Source organism: Sycon ciliatum, chromosome 8 (genome assembly GCF_964019385.1).
Source record: "Sycon ciliatum chromosome 8, ocSycCili1.1, whole genome shotgun sequence".
Classification (NCBI taxonomy): Eukaryota; Metazoa; Porifera; class Calcarea; order Leucosolenida; family Sycettidae; genus Sycon; species Sycon ciliatum.
The window spans coordinates 7,635,072-7,650,253 of NC_088650.1; the positions used below are offsets into that span (position 1 = coordinate 7,635,072).

Sequence of the window (15,182 nt, forward strand, 5' to 3'; positions counted from 1 at the left end):
GGAATCGTATATCCCCGGGATTATACGACTCCCTGGCCAGGACTGCTCATGCCATGGCTTGTACTGACATGTACGTAGGTCCACGGATAACCACAATCCATGTTCTTATGATAATACCAGATCTACTATAGACCTCCCCTCCCACCACGTCCACGCCCTTCTTGAAGACGACTCTGGCAAGTAACAGTTGAGAAGTACATAATACACACTACTCTGCGTGTTCCCCGGCAAATATTTTAATCCCCCGGAAAACACAGTCATATCCATGATGAATGAGCGGACATCAAAAGAGCGTAGACACCATGGTCTCAGACGGACTTCAGCAGCTGCAATGTTACAACAAGCGCCCATGAAATGATCTATGGTTGTGTGGATGCAGTGAATGGGATTTCGGTCTTTGACCACTTTGTGGTGGGTCTGATCTACTCACCTCCCACCGCTTAGGAGCTGCATCTGCGCCTTGATCCAAGAGGGTGGTGGCGTTCCTGCGGATGCGGAAAACTGGGCCTTTGGCCGAGTCTCACGCGAACCGTGAAATTTTTTTTTTTTTTGTGTGGAGGTATTTTAATTTAACTCCCTGGTACAGTACTGGCTTTCATGAGTGAGAAAGACGCCTGCATGCGGCATATAATACCCGCACCCCCCCCCCCCCCAAAACCGTAAAGTTCCAGTTTCTTCCTTTGGACTCAGCGTGTACAACATGTACTTGAATGACACTGTCTGCTTGCCTAGCGTGGACACAGCATCCTCGCTTGTGCAGACATACGTGACTGTGTGTGCGTGTGTGTGTGTGTAGATGGAAAGAGCCGTTAGAGTCTGGTGCATGCCTGGATAATTAGGGCTAATGATAATCATGATAGCAAGTATAACGTTAGAGCGCTGTGTACATACATCAGTTGGCATTGGTCTTGCTAGCAAACAATGGAAAAAAGCCGGAAAAGTACGAGACTGAGTACACATTAGAATGAAAAGAGGAAGAAAAAGATTCCAATCCTAGCAACTTACAATGCAGCCGTTCTAACTTTGAAAAGGAGGAAATCTCCCAAGCTCAGAGCTCAGTACTCATAGGCTATTCCCATGCTAGAGTAGACTGTGCTGTGATTGCAGGTGCTGGCTGGTTAGAGCCTTGCCTTGATCACACCGTGCATGAGCATTCTTCAATCCAGCTACAGACTGATCACAAACAATGCATACCGGTATATTACTGTGTTGGTAGCACCAGCAATGTATTCGAACACGCACCCATACGCACGCACACTCAGACTCAGACATTCCCATCGTGGAAGTGATGATAGCGAACAGCTATGTTAGACGTAGCAAGATGAACATGTGCTGGGATTACAGTACTCAACAACTTGCTAGGCTGATGAATTGGCCACCACAAATTATAGCCTGGTCTTCACCACACAGCTGATTGAAGTGGCTTTTTCTGGACAGTGAGTCCCTATCTTTCATTCACACGCACCCATGTACACACACACACACACACACACACACACATACACATCTGATGGCTTATCATGACGTTATCCGATGAGTTGTCAGTCCGCTGTGTACACCTTCAGGACCAGGCAGCAATGTCCATGTGCACCCTGAATGGGACTGATAATACAAAGACAGAAACACACACACCATGTACACACACACACACACACACACACACACACACACACACACACACACACACACACACACACACACACACACACACATGCACACACACACACACATTAGAAAACCAAGTAAAGTAATCTTCCTCTGCATTGTAACATTGGTGCATTCTTGTTGCATGAGAGTGACGCACATTGAGAATAGAAGACAGACAAGATAAAAGAGAGGAGGGAGAAGAACAAACAGAATGGAAGGGAAGGAAAGGGAAGACAAGATACGACTAGACGAGCAAAAAAAGAGAAGACAGTTTCCGACAGCATTTCATGCCGTTCATCCAAATCATTCCATTTATAGTTGCAGAAGAAACTCGGAGGCCGAGCTACATTGCGAATGGGTGGCGGAACATTCTAGGTCCCGTGACGTCCATATCTAAGCTTAGCTTGCAAGCCGGGATCACTAGACTTTGAACGATGATTACACTTCAGCTGTCAAGCCGTCTAAGAGCGAGTTATTGTTGTTGCCTGATGAGTGCCTTTTCATGCATGACGGGCAGAGTTACAACAACAAACAGCTTGCTCCAGTCTGCACGCTGCACCGACTGGGAGTATGTAGACATTTGAGGTCACATCACACACAGTTGCATGCTCAGGGTGTATCACTGCAATTATTTGGTTTGCCAATGCTGTGACTTAACTCGGGACGACCCCCCGCTCTTGTTTACATAAACAGACGCATGTTCGATCCGCGTGTGGGCCGTCAGAAACACCCAGCCGGACCTCACATACTGTTGACAAGCATTTTTACGCAGCATGACAGGCAGAACGTGAGGCGGCAGCGCTGCTGTGTATATGTGCGTATGGTCTGGCCCGAGTAACGCCTTGACTGTACGCCATCGGAACAAGACCCATTGCTGCACAGTGTAGAATTATCGGGCTAGACTTCTGGCTTGCGAGTTTTTTTGCCGTCACCTCCCACGTGTTACTACTGTGAATAGAATGCTTTAAACTCAAATCACAATCAGGTGTCTCTGCCTACTGCTGGTGTTCTTGTGCTGTACATGCAACACTTTCGATAACTCCCAACATGCAAGACCCCATGCCGGGCATGGCGTTATGGACCATGCCCGCTGAATGCTCAGCACTAAGAACATTGTTCATGAGCGCTCGCACGGCTGGAGATACTCCTTACAACAGCGATCACCAGCAGAGAACACTGCCATGGGCGATGACCACATAGGCAGGTTTGATGGGCTCAGTTACAAGATTGTGATCACGCTGCAGACCGCACTGGCACACAGGCTGCTGACTGTAACACTGCAGATGACAGCGGTATGCAGCACAGGCCACACGCCCAGGTATGCATGCATGCATGCACACGCTGTCCGATGGGATCAGTTGTCTTACGACATGCACTGCCGTGTCAGACTGTCAGCACGTTTGTGTGCCATGTGCACTGGCCTGATCGTATCACGCTTGCAACCGTGACAGGCTGGCTGTCAGTGGCATCGTAACATGTCTGTCCTTGGCCAAGCGTGGACTATCCGCACCACAACACGCGTCGGCAGCTGCTAAATGAGGTGAGTTTTAAATTTTAATTGCCTTACGGGTAACGCTCACGTGGATATTATGTTCTAGCAACTGGTATCACGTTGGCCAGTGTTCTACCCACCAGTGCATCTTGCAGAGTCGACACAACAAGGTCACTGCAACCAAGCAGACGGTTGCTTCGTCAGTTGGGCTGAATGCTGGGACCGTAACTTCAGGTCGAGCAGAGCCGCCATAAACCTGCAGATCAGAGAAGGAGATCAATCCGACTTTGCAAGCGGGAAGAGTTAGAGGGCAACAGTAGAAGGTGAGTTTTCAGTAGATATTGTCTTTATTGTCTTACGTTTGCTATCAGTATTGGTAGCAGTAACTTGCCACCAACACAAGGGTAGCATTGTCAATGGAAATCTGCAGGAGCCATATTCATTTGATCTAATACTCTACAAATAAAGATGTGGCCGGAGATCTCCTGCATGGATCTCATTGAACGCAAGTTGTGGCTGTGAGTCACTTGCAGTGAGTTCACCCACACCATGCCACTTGTTAACGACCTAGAAGCCCTGGCTGTCCCTTAACTTATAATCGATGTGCCATAGAAATTATTCGTTCAAAAGAAAAAGAAGTTGTAGCGATTTCCGTCATACTTTTAATATAAAGGCATGGAAAGCTTTCAGAGACCTGACAAAATCTGTCCTGCAATGGAAGAAGTCATGAAAAGGTCATTACAACCTGCAAGGTGCTCGTGGAAAGGTCCCAACTGTGAAGAGTCCACGCTGAACCTTGAAGGAGTGAAAGCATTTCAAACTGATATCTATTGGGCTAACATCAGCAGGTTCAGCTGCGCCGCTCGACAGCTCATCAACTCAAAGTGAAGCCACAATATTACACAGATGCAAGCAGAAGTGCCAAGGGCCTTTACGCTGTCGAACGAGCTGCTCTATGATGCTGGAGCAATCACGCACCCGCAGTATTGTCAAAGGGATGATACTGGCTTAAAGGCTTGCTTCCAATGGTTCTCAATGCATTAAAATGGTTTGGTGGAAAGACAGAGACTGCACTAGGAAGATGCTAATGATCACTGGAAAGGGTTACTCTGCAGCCACATCTCCAAAACGAGCCTATGCTCAGTGATTGGCTTATGCGTATGCGGTATTCATCAGTTCCACTATGATAAGCAGATGCCTTTCATCATGTTCACTTGCGCAGCCTCCCTGGGAGGTGCTAGGTGACACCGAGAGCATCTTGTACTGGTCGCAAACATCTGTCAGGAACGTCATGATTCGTTCAGGAATGCAGCAAACGGAATGCAGAGCCTGAAGGCGGAGGTGTTGACGCAGACGGTGACCATTGCGTTTGTCGTGTACACGCTAGCCTGTCACAAGCGCCGACCCTGCGGCAGGCCTACCACCATACACGGATTTGCCAGGTGCATGCAATTATACCAACTCTGTCAATGATAACAATGCCTTCTTCAAGAAAAGCCAGCCATCAAGAAGTGAACAAACTTGTAACAGAGGCAGTTGTTTCAGCAAAGTGGTCAACAGGTTGGGCGGATTAAAGGGGAAGTATACCCTAAAATCAAATTTTCACCAGTTGTAGTCTTCGGGGTGCTGAGTCGAATGGTCTTGGTCCGAGGAAGCTGCGACGCTCCCTTCCTACTTGAATCCCAATCGAACTCGCGCACTTCCACCGAAACTGGGTGACTGCGCCCTACTAGATGGGGATTTGTATGCAAAATGTCACTAAAAGCGCCATTTCGTTCTTATAAAAGCACGGATGACCGCGAATGGTTGAACAAGCGGTCACGTGCTCCTGGGTGCCCAAATCACCTGGTCACCGCGCCAGCAGGCGACAACTTTCACACCAAGGTTCAACTCGAGTTCAACTCGAGTGACAGGACTGCACCCAAAAAAGGTCAAACAGGCTAGTAAGTTGTACCCTGCAGGCACGGTGACCAGGTGACTGGTGTACGCAGGAGCACGTGACCGCTTCTTCAACCATGTTCGATTGGGAATAAAGGAGGAACGCTGCATCGCAGCCTTTTCGGACCAAAACCAGTCGACTCAGCGTCCAAAAGACTACAACATATGGGCCAATGGCGGTCATCCGTGCTTTTATAAGAACGAAATGGCGCTTTTAACTTAGGTCATCAGTTGGGAGGTGAAAAACGACTTTCACAGAAGGGATTGTTTTGAATTCTAGGTTGCTCTTTGGCATGCGTTGACACAAAATTGATACTTGTTGCTTGCATGGGACGCCCGAGTTTCAATGTCTGAAGAAAGTGTTCTACGGTCTCGCTGTTTACTAAAGCTTTTCTTCAGAACGGTTCCCTTTCAATTCCCTCGAAATGTGAATATTTGATGCATTTTGGCTCCCTCGTGTACACTATTGTGTGTGAAGCCGGTGTGTAAGTGAAGTGATGACTACATTACACCAGTCAATGCAGTTTCACAGAAAGCGTGACTACATTCTCTGGTAGACTACTACCGGGTAACCCCATGTACAAACCGCCAGTGCTCTGTGCGCCAAAAGAATATAGTTGATGCAGTTCGGCTCTCTCGCTTACAAGATTGCGTGTGAAGTGTTTGGGTACAGTCAGGACTACATCACACCAGCCTACTCAATCTGCGGACAGACCCGTTTCATCCTTTGTGGACTCATTGGCGCAGCACACCCGCCTATGTACCCAAAGTGTGAGCTTACAAGTCTCTGCTGGGATGTTAACTCAGTGACTGCAGTACACCATAGCTTAGTGGTAGACCATAGAGCATGGCTGGCCTATAGCGAAGGTCCCCAGTTCGAGTTCTGGCGATGGTACCAATTTCTTTCTTCAGGCAATTTTTCCTTTTCATTCCCACACAATTTCTAGTCAGCTTTGAGGCTCCAAAAATGGAATAAGTTATTCCGCGGGCCGTAGGATTATCATGTTTGGGTCTACATAATATCAGAAAGCCACTTGGATCAAAGAAAACAAAAGAGCCCATAGGTATTTCTCTATTTGATAACAACACAAGGTGACACTCTGTATGGCCCAACAGGAGATATTTTCAAACAGCTGCCATGGACACCACCATGCGTCTTCCTGTCCCCGGGGAAAATTGCGATTCCGCGGCCACGTTTTTTTCCGCGTTTTTTGCGATTTTTAAAAGACCGCGTTTTCCGCGATTTTCCCGCGTTTTTTGAACTTTTTGTTGCACTACACGTACACACAGTGCACTTTTCGGTCAGCAACGTCTCATCGTGGCGGCTTTTTACTCAAATAATGGGTGCTTTATACACCAGAGACTTGTAACTGATTGATTTCACTACATACTCACTGAAAATTGCCGCATTCACCGCATATTTACCGCATATTTACTGCAAATTCACCGCAAATTATGCCATATTATGCCGCATTTTTCCCCGCGTTTTTTGCGATTTTTTTCCGCAATTTTCCCCGGGGACAGGTCTTCGATCGCAATACATAGCTGTACTGTTTTACAGCTAAGTCAGAAACGGGGGGTGCGCGGTTTTCACGACTTTTCAGGACAGAGTACTGTATACAGTGAACTTCGCTAATAACGACTGCGGATAGAACGACAATTCGCGAATAACGACAGAATTTCCATGCCCACAGCAAAGTCCCATCCCACTGTAATACATGTAATGAGACTTCGGGTATAACGACACTTCGCGAATAAGGACACCTTTTTGATGCCCCGCCGAGTGTCGTTATAAGCGAAGTTGACTGTAAGTACAAATTTTCGTTTGGAATTAACTTCCGCTATATTCGTTAGGGGGCACGAAATAGCTAAAGTTTGTACCAAACTGAAGTTTTTTTTCTTAACGTTCGGGGTGACAGACCTCGACCAGAAACGAAATTTAGTAAGTAACAAGGCTGCTGGTGGAGTGATCTAATGAAAGATTTCGTGAACGAAAATTTGTACTTACACAGTAACGCGGGGATTTATTGCGGTGCCGGTTGAAACGTTTTGCCGACTTCCACACGAGCTAGGTTTTGTCACAAGAAATTTAGCCAGAGTCTCAAGTCAAAAAGGTAACATATTTAGTAAGTAAAGCTGGTACTGCATCCATGTTACCATTGACTGACACAATCCTGATAAAGCCAAGGTGACAGATGCAGTACATAGCAGCAAGGCTCACATGGCAAGCTTACAAGCAGTGCCTGTATAAAGGAGATGAGATCTTGTTAGTTGTATTTCAAGATGCTCGTGCAAATAAATAGAATTCTTGTTTTGAAGAAAAGTTTTTAGCGTAAACACACATTTTGCTCTACAGAATCAGAACTAAAATTTGTCTACTATGAAAATAGACAGTGCAAGCGTACTGTGACATTGACAGGCTGCACAAAGGTGACTGTTCAGATATCTGATGGGAGTGCTGAATCCACTTCACCTCAGCATGCTGTTTGAAGAAGCACAGTCACAAAACCATTTGCGTCTGGGACAGCCACCCACAACATACGCCAATTACATTTTAAAATGCACACACATACACACCGACACTGACACACATGCACATACATACCGACACACACACACACACACACACACACACACACACACACACACACACACACACACACATACACACATACACACACACACACATCTATTACAGGTCAACATTCTGCAAACTTTGTGCCCCATTGGGGAGGACCCATCTGCTTACCAAGGAATGTGATTTTTAAAGCTCTTCACAAAAGGCCATGCCATCGTCCAGTTCTGCATCTTAGGTAGTTGATTGGAATGCTTCGGCACTCTCTTTCTCAAAGGTGCCGCAGTGGAAGTGTGAGGAACTCTGCAATAGCGCTATTCGACCAGAAACCCATATCCAGAGGCAAAGTTGTGCAGTTTCCTATAGGTGAAGTTTGTTTTGAAGTATGCAAATGCCGGCTGGGTTATGTAGGAGCAATTCTGTGACAAGGACAGATACATGACTGTGTGCTTGAGCAAGGTGTCGCCACTGATTAATATCTCAATGGCAGATCCTGCAATGCACCATGGTCACAGTGGCAAAGTGGATGGCCAAGAAATCTGGACATGACATTGGCCATCCATTGTTTCCCAGCAACATGGCTCTCCCTAACTGTCACGCAGTCAGTGACTGACTCCAGAGCGCTTAACACCAATTATACGTGTCTCCGATAATAGCTTTTGCTGGCAGGGCAAAACTTTTTTTGGTATCGCCAGAGACAGATCCCAAGTTGGGATGGGATCCTCGAGGCGCTATACCAATCAGCAATGTAACCGGAAGCAAATACTAAGACAATGGCTGTCAAATCGTCACATTCTGGAAGAGACCATGGCTCAAAAGCTGAGAAAGCCGACAAGCAACTTTGAATTTCCACGACGATGATATTTAGATTGGGCAGCATGAGAGGCTCGGCGAATACCGAGTGTTTCCATGGCAATGGAGGTGATTGGTGAATCAGTACCAGCATAACTGCTTCAAATTCAACCTATCTGCACTTGCAGCACTGAACCTTACAACCAAGACTTTGGCCAGTGGATGCCTTTCTCCGGACGTTCACCCATCATCTATCGTCCTCTCGAAATCCAAACCCGGATGAAAGGGAACGTCATGTGTACGAAGAAAGTTGAACGCCCAAAATGCTGCATACAATTGCAAACTGCTTGATGCATCGCCCTCCCAAACCGTGACTGCACCGGGCTTTTTCACAGTCCCAGACCAGCTAAAAGGAGAACGACTACCTGCCTCATTTATAACCAGACCTCCGGCATAACGCTCATACCCGCACGCTGCTCACCATCATCCCCACACCTCTACCCGCCCGATGCCCACTGTCTCTCCTAGTGCCAGGTCTGCCCGCGCTTTCTTTCACAGCCTGACGCTACCAGACTTAACACCCATCTTCAACTAGCTCTAGATGCCTGTGGCCCTACGTGTTGATTTGCGTACTGTTGGGTTGAACCCCAGTATCAGTTGTCTGTTGATTGCCTTGCGGCGTAAAACTCGGAGTTGCAAAAAACCTGAACGTGCTCCGCTGAGTATTCTATGTTCTAGTCTGTAAGCACCGTCTATGACATTGAGCACTCTCTGCAGCTTGGGGGTCAGCAGGTTTGTAACCAGTTTCCCATGCATTGTTTGGTTGCCATGAACGGAGATCAATCTGACTGTAGTTTAAACTTCAATATTACAGCACACCCATGCAACATACCCAACATCAGACAGATTCTCGGCTCCATGGCGTCGCTTCGATATCGCTTGCAAGTTGTAACGTGACTTTGGAGAACAGCGCGATCTGTTTTCAACCACCTTCCAGACACATATTGTGGCGTCCTACCCTGTGCCACCCCCTTGTGTACTGCAAGCACCTCCACTCTACCCTGCTATCCACATGCTTCAGTGTCACCAGTCAGATTGTGGTTAATCCTCTACAAAGGCGCCAACATACTGCACGAAATAATGCCACTTTGAACACAGGGAGTGGCATCAGACTGGCAAGTTTTAACCAGTGCCTCCTTTATCATACCACCAGTCTGATGTATGCCGAGTGATGACCGCATAATGGCTGGCTCGGTTTGATCATGGCATGTGTGCGACAAAGCAAATCTCATGCACCCATGACGTCATAGTAATGATGGTGTACATGCATGCCCGTCATCAAAATCCGAGTTCAACAGACTACTTGCACCATGGCACCTTCTCGTCAAACAGAACCGTTTAACCACCAGATTACGGAATGTTAAATGCAAGGGCGCCGTTAAGGCTACCACAGGAGGGCGAAGGCACTCCCTTTGACTTTAAAACAACAATGGAACCCTATTGTCGCGGTATTGTGCAATAATTTAATAGAGGAAACAGTCTTTCTAATTGGCATTGTTGGTGAATTCTGAAGATGAATATCACTCAAAGGATTACACCAAACATACACTTCTTTCTGAAGGAAGACCTTATTGACTCCTGCAGCAATTACTTGCCGTCAAGAGAGCTGGAAAGTCGCATCATGTAGAACACAGTGCAGGCTAACACTGACACAGAATGCTTGGACAGGTTCTGGGTACCCCCCCCCCCCGCGCAGCAGAGTACCTAATTCCAAGGAGTGTGAACTGGGGGCAAGTAGCTCTGCCTTGGGGCTCATGCTGGAAATATTTCTTTTAGAAGCACTACAGTCTTATTGCGCATTACACTGTACTTGAGAATTCCCCTCTCTATTGTACAAGTCGAAGCCTGCAGCTGACAGCTTCAATTGGTATAATACCTGGATGGCAGACGAGATCTGATCATCATCCAACCTTTCACGGATGAAGCAGGTCATGGCGTCTCTACCTGAGCATCACTTTATGTGCTGCTGGCATGCACGGGTTGCGTGAAATGAGAACCAGTAGCCATAATAAAACCAGCCCATGCTGGATGTGCATTGTACATTGTAATTGTATTGTGACTGTGTCAACTGTAATGAAATGCCACTCTGCGTACAGATGATGTGCGAGGATGGTCATACAAGAATTCCACTTTCCAGCTGCAGCTTGTCTTTTGTTCCATTTTGGCCTATTTAGCTCGCAAAACATCCCATAGCCGATTGTAAACTACCCCTGACCAATCGTGGTGAAATCTGTGGATGTCCTTAAAATCTGATCGGCACTAAATGTACTTGAAGGACATGATGGTATTTGCATACAGTAACAACAGTAAAACCTGCCAAGGCGACCACCTGTCACAAACGACCACTCCAACCAGGACCAAGGGACGCTATCTCCAGCCAAATGACCCAGGATAAGGAGGCTACCTGGTAACAGAGACCACATTTGAAGATCCCTTGAGCAGTCAGGCTTCATTGTATGTAATACTACACCTGGAAGCTGATGTAACTGATGCTTTCCCTCCACAAGAATATGGAGGCCCGGTCACATGATGATTCTAATTCCATCCCACGGTATTCGCAGGGGAGCTCATGCTATGTTGAGCGCCCCAGATGAATGCAGTGGAGCCGGGTGTGTGTGTGTGTGTTCTAGGTACTAGTATGCCATATTGCGCCCACAAGATGCATCCGATCACGGCTTTCACGGGATCCTGAATACAGCCACACTTCCAACAAAGGACGCACCACTTCAAGACTTGTGATTCCAAATGGATGCATTAAATTTTCACGGCCTCTGGCCAGTGGGAGTGAAGATGTGGGCTGCTGGACATGTAATTCTCAAGAGTATCGTGCTTTTGACAGAAGGCTTGTGTTGGTGTGCTTGCCCTTGAGCACCAAGATTACGGAGTCCCATGCAATGGGCAAACAGCCGCAGTATACCGTGGTTCCAACATGGACTCCTTCTTTTGTTTAGTGGAATGGGGGCATTCTCTCCCCAAGCTGCAAACAATCGTCTTGTTTACCTCCGTTCAAGTGTTGCAACACAAGCATCCCTTTGTTACTTCCTTTGCGTGACTGCTCCCCAGGTCCATTCGTTTACGCTACAACAGTCCACAACACAACGTCTCGAGGCCCCAACGTCGTATGCCGCAAGGCACAGGGTCAACCGCATGTTGAGCACATCCATAACAGGCAAAGTGGGCATGCTGGCTCCACAATAAGCAGCCAAACCCAAGTTTGGCTCTAATTTGTCTCTGCCCTCATTCAATGCCAACCCCAGCAGGCCACCTCCATAAATGACCCTGCACTACTACCTTCTCATCTTATAGGGAACGTAAGAACAATAGCTCTGTGGTCACAGTGGTAGCTCAAGGGTACCTTGGAAGACAACGAAGCAGACAAGTGCAGGCTGCTCACAAGCAATCTTTCCTCCAACAGTGCTGCATTTCGGACGAAGACCACCAACATCGACACACTCACCTTTTGGTCTAATCCTCCTTGGGTTTCCTGGCAGCTGTCAGCAGCCGAAGTGCATCACCTGAGGTCATTGGCTTGCCACAGCTCCATCTCGAACCATGCCGATAGCACTGGGCAGCAGACAGCAAGTGAGAAGACGGGACAGGAGAATTCGGTTGCGAACGCGTGCGCTTACTAGACAGGCTCCTAACCAGGCCAATGACATCATTGGCTTCGGCCTGACAGCACATCGCGCCACAATAATAATTGTTGCTCAGCCAGAGACAGCATGGTGCCATGCAATCACAGCCCTGTGATCAGGAAGTTAGTGCTGCTGCAAGATCATGTTCTCACATGAGTAGATAGAGGTAGCACGCCTGTCCAAAGCAATTCATGGAAGGTCAGATACCTGACAACTGCAGATGCAAAATGACATTCACTGTTCTGCTGCTGTCCAAAGACCTGACCCTGAAGCTGCCATCCACTGGCACTATGCGTCTGCTGGCGCTGCTGCTTACCAACAGCTACTGAGCCAGTTCCCCTGCGATGCTAACTAATTCATAAGCATTACCAGTCAACACACACTAGTACTAGTAGTAGTACCAGTCATTGCTTGCTGTGTGACTGATGCTAGTAGTACACTGCAACAATTATGAACTTCTACCAGGAACAGGTTGATTTAACCACTGCCCTGGAGAAGCCCGCATTCATTCACTGGCGTACCTGCATCGGCTCTGATGCTGATAGTGATAGCCACGAGTCAACCACCGCACATTGTTATCTATGGTGATCAGGAGTCATACAGGTTTGATGAGGGTCGGGGTTGTGGTAAGTCATGAATCCTAAAAAAATGTTTTTATTCTAGATTTTACAAAAATGATGTTGGGTTAGAAGATAACAGACAATTTCCTGTGCAATTCCTCCCATTTGTCGTTGCATTCCTTCGTGTATGGCTCACTCCTTTGTCGTTATAGTCTGAAGGGCTTAAACGATGCAAAATTAATCATGACAGTGCAGATTAGGCTTAGATAGCCACACTCACTACATGATCCATGGCAATTAGTGTAACATTTGGAAAAATTCCGAAAATCGTCCCAAAGACTGTGGTGAATCTCCGGTGACTCCGCTACGCAATCATATCGGGCACGATAGTGAATTATTAATTTGATAGTGCTGCATATGGCAACAGGCCCTAACGGACCCCCGCTGAGCTGGATGGCAGGACAATTCTGGGGTGCAACAATGTTTTCTCCGCTCAGCTCGGTGCTGTCACGGGGCAGTATGAACTCAAGGAGGATCCGTCAGCCATTTTCAGAACAAGGTACGTGTACATCATGTACACGATGACTGTGCACCAATGATCATGTCCTATGGCGCAGTTACGGGCAGCGCTAAGCGCATTGGCAGCCCTCACGGTCTATTTCAGGAACGCTGAACGGTTTTGGGCGTCCATTAGACGATACTATGTCACGCTCGTTGGGGACAATTTCATTTTTTGTTTACCCACTCCCTGTACCACTAGAAACAATAGACGAATCGTTGCTGGAGTCCTTTACAGTCTTCTCAAGGCCAGCATCACCTTACCGTTTTCTTCGCCACGGCTGAACCCGTACTAGCCTCGATTTACCAGGCTAGGGATTGGAAGCCGCTCACGTTGCTGAATCACCTAGTCTTCTCCGCACGCAAACGTTGATTCGTTGAACACTGCAAAGTCGTACTCGTCCACTCTGCACGTAGGGTTATTGGCGTTTGTCTAGTCTGACATTCTTGGCGCGGCATTCCTTGCCTAAACGAAGCAGGACACGATCCACAAAAGGCATTTTACAATAGGCGAACGGCACAGCCCAAGCCGAAATTCACAAGACTATCGCTGACAGGCTCTTGCAAGTCTTTTTTGCCACAAGGTATACTATCGACCTAAAGCACTGCGGCTGATAGCGGTTGGAAGAAGAGCACACCAAATGCGTCGGGCGCTTATACTATAGTCGTGTATGGAGGGCGAAAGGCCTCTTGAAATGAACCCTATGCAGAAGCGTGAACGAGTCGATTCTCACACAGGAAACGCTCCGATCGTTGCAACAATATTAGTTACATAAGATCACACCAACAAAGAAAATTCAATACACACTGGATCACGTTTCGCCAGTGCAGTCACGTCCCAGCAGGGTTCCCGTGTACCGCGCGAGGCGCGATTGTTCTACTTTCGGCGGTTTCGCTACGACCTCAGGTGCCACTCCTTCCCAGGATCGACCCCAGGACTTGATGATCATTTGATGCAACACGATGGGTTTCGCCATGCGCTCTTGGCAGCTCTTGAAAATCAAGTTTGTGGGGAAGTTGCGCTACAAATGCCCGTCGCGTGATCGGCAAAAAGCCGTTGTGCCATGCAATGATTATGGTCTTCTGCGCAGGTTACGGCAATACACATCTGTTCTTTGACTAGAGAACATATTGTCTCGGTCTTGGGCAATCAATTTTCAACGCGATATTGCCCACAATACGACTACAGCATGTGACCTGAGTGTACGGACGGGTTTTTCCTTGACACAAATCGACCACCTGTAGGTGAAATCCAGTTATGGCTAAGGAAGAGTAGGTGAGAAAGTGGCGGATCCATTCGTCGCGCTGTGACAAGGCGATTCTGCGAGATAAGATGTCTTGCCTGGATCTGTCAAACAGGCACCCCCGCAAGCAGGCTTCACTGAGCTCTAGAGCGAGTAGAGGATAAACAAGCAGAAATCTTACCGTGTTTACGCCATTGTCGTTCTGGCTGCCATGTCAGGACCAAAGACTATCGAACAAATGGCCACAGCGGGCGTTTGGCGCAGGGGTCGAGCAGTCCAAAATAGGATTGACGGGCAATGTGCATGTTCTCCATAGCAGCTTATCAGTGTCATGAACGCAAAGCCACAAGCAAGTCCACATGTAGGCTCTCGCAATGATCACGTGAAAATAAGGACCAATCTCGCGATCGCACACTTCGCGAATTCGGCCAACTGTGTCCGAGGCATTGTGGCGGCAGGGAGCATTTATGCCATTATGGAGTTTCGAATTTTGAAAGACGTCAAACAGCAGCGGATGCATAGATTATAGTGTATGTCGCATGTGGTGGGGGTCTGCCACAGTACACGAGGTTGGTTGAAATGACCTCGAAGTAGAACTGGTCACACATGATGAAGTGAGAGAACAGTAGCATGATGATAGATGGTCTGGGTCCCTGAAAACACGCATTCGGAAGATTGACA

General features: G+C 47.6%; 1 long non-coding RNA gene across 3 annotated transcripts; it reads right to left on the reverse strand.

Annotated features, from left to right (window-relative positions):
• Positions 1-673: 673 nt before the first annotated feature.
• On the reverse strand, positions 674-15,139 carry LOC135823139 (uncharacterized). 3 transcript variants are annotated; one of them, XR_010554618.1, is made up of 6 exons: positions 14,683-15,139; positions 13,522-13,723; positions 11,962-12,068; positions 7,086-7,145; positions 3,280-3,395; positions 674-1,602 (listed from the first exon to the last, which is right to left on the reverse strand). It is a non-coding gene; the product is annotated as an uncharacterized LOC135823139 (long non-coding RNA). The 3 variants fall into 3 exon arrangements; XR_010554616.1 differs by lacking the exon at positions 14,683-15,139 and having other exon boundaries at positions 13,522-14,013; XR_010554617.1 differs by lacking the exons at positions 7,086-7,145; positions 14,683-15,139 and having other exon boundaries at positions 13,522-14,013.
• Positions 15,140-15,182: the final 43 nt, after the last annotated feature.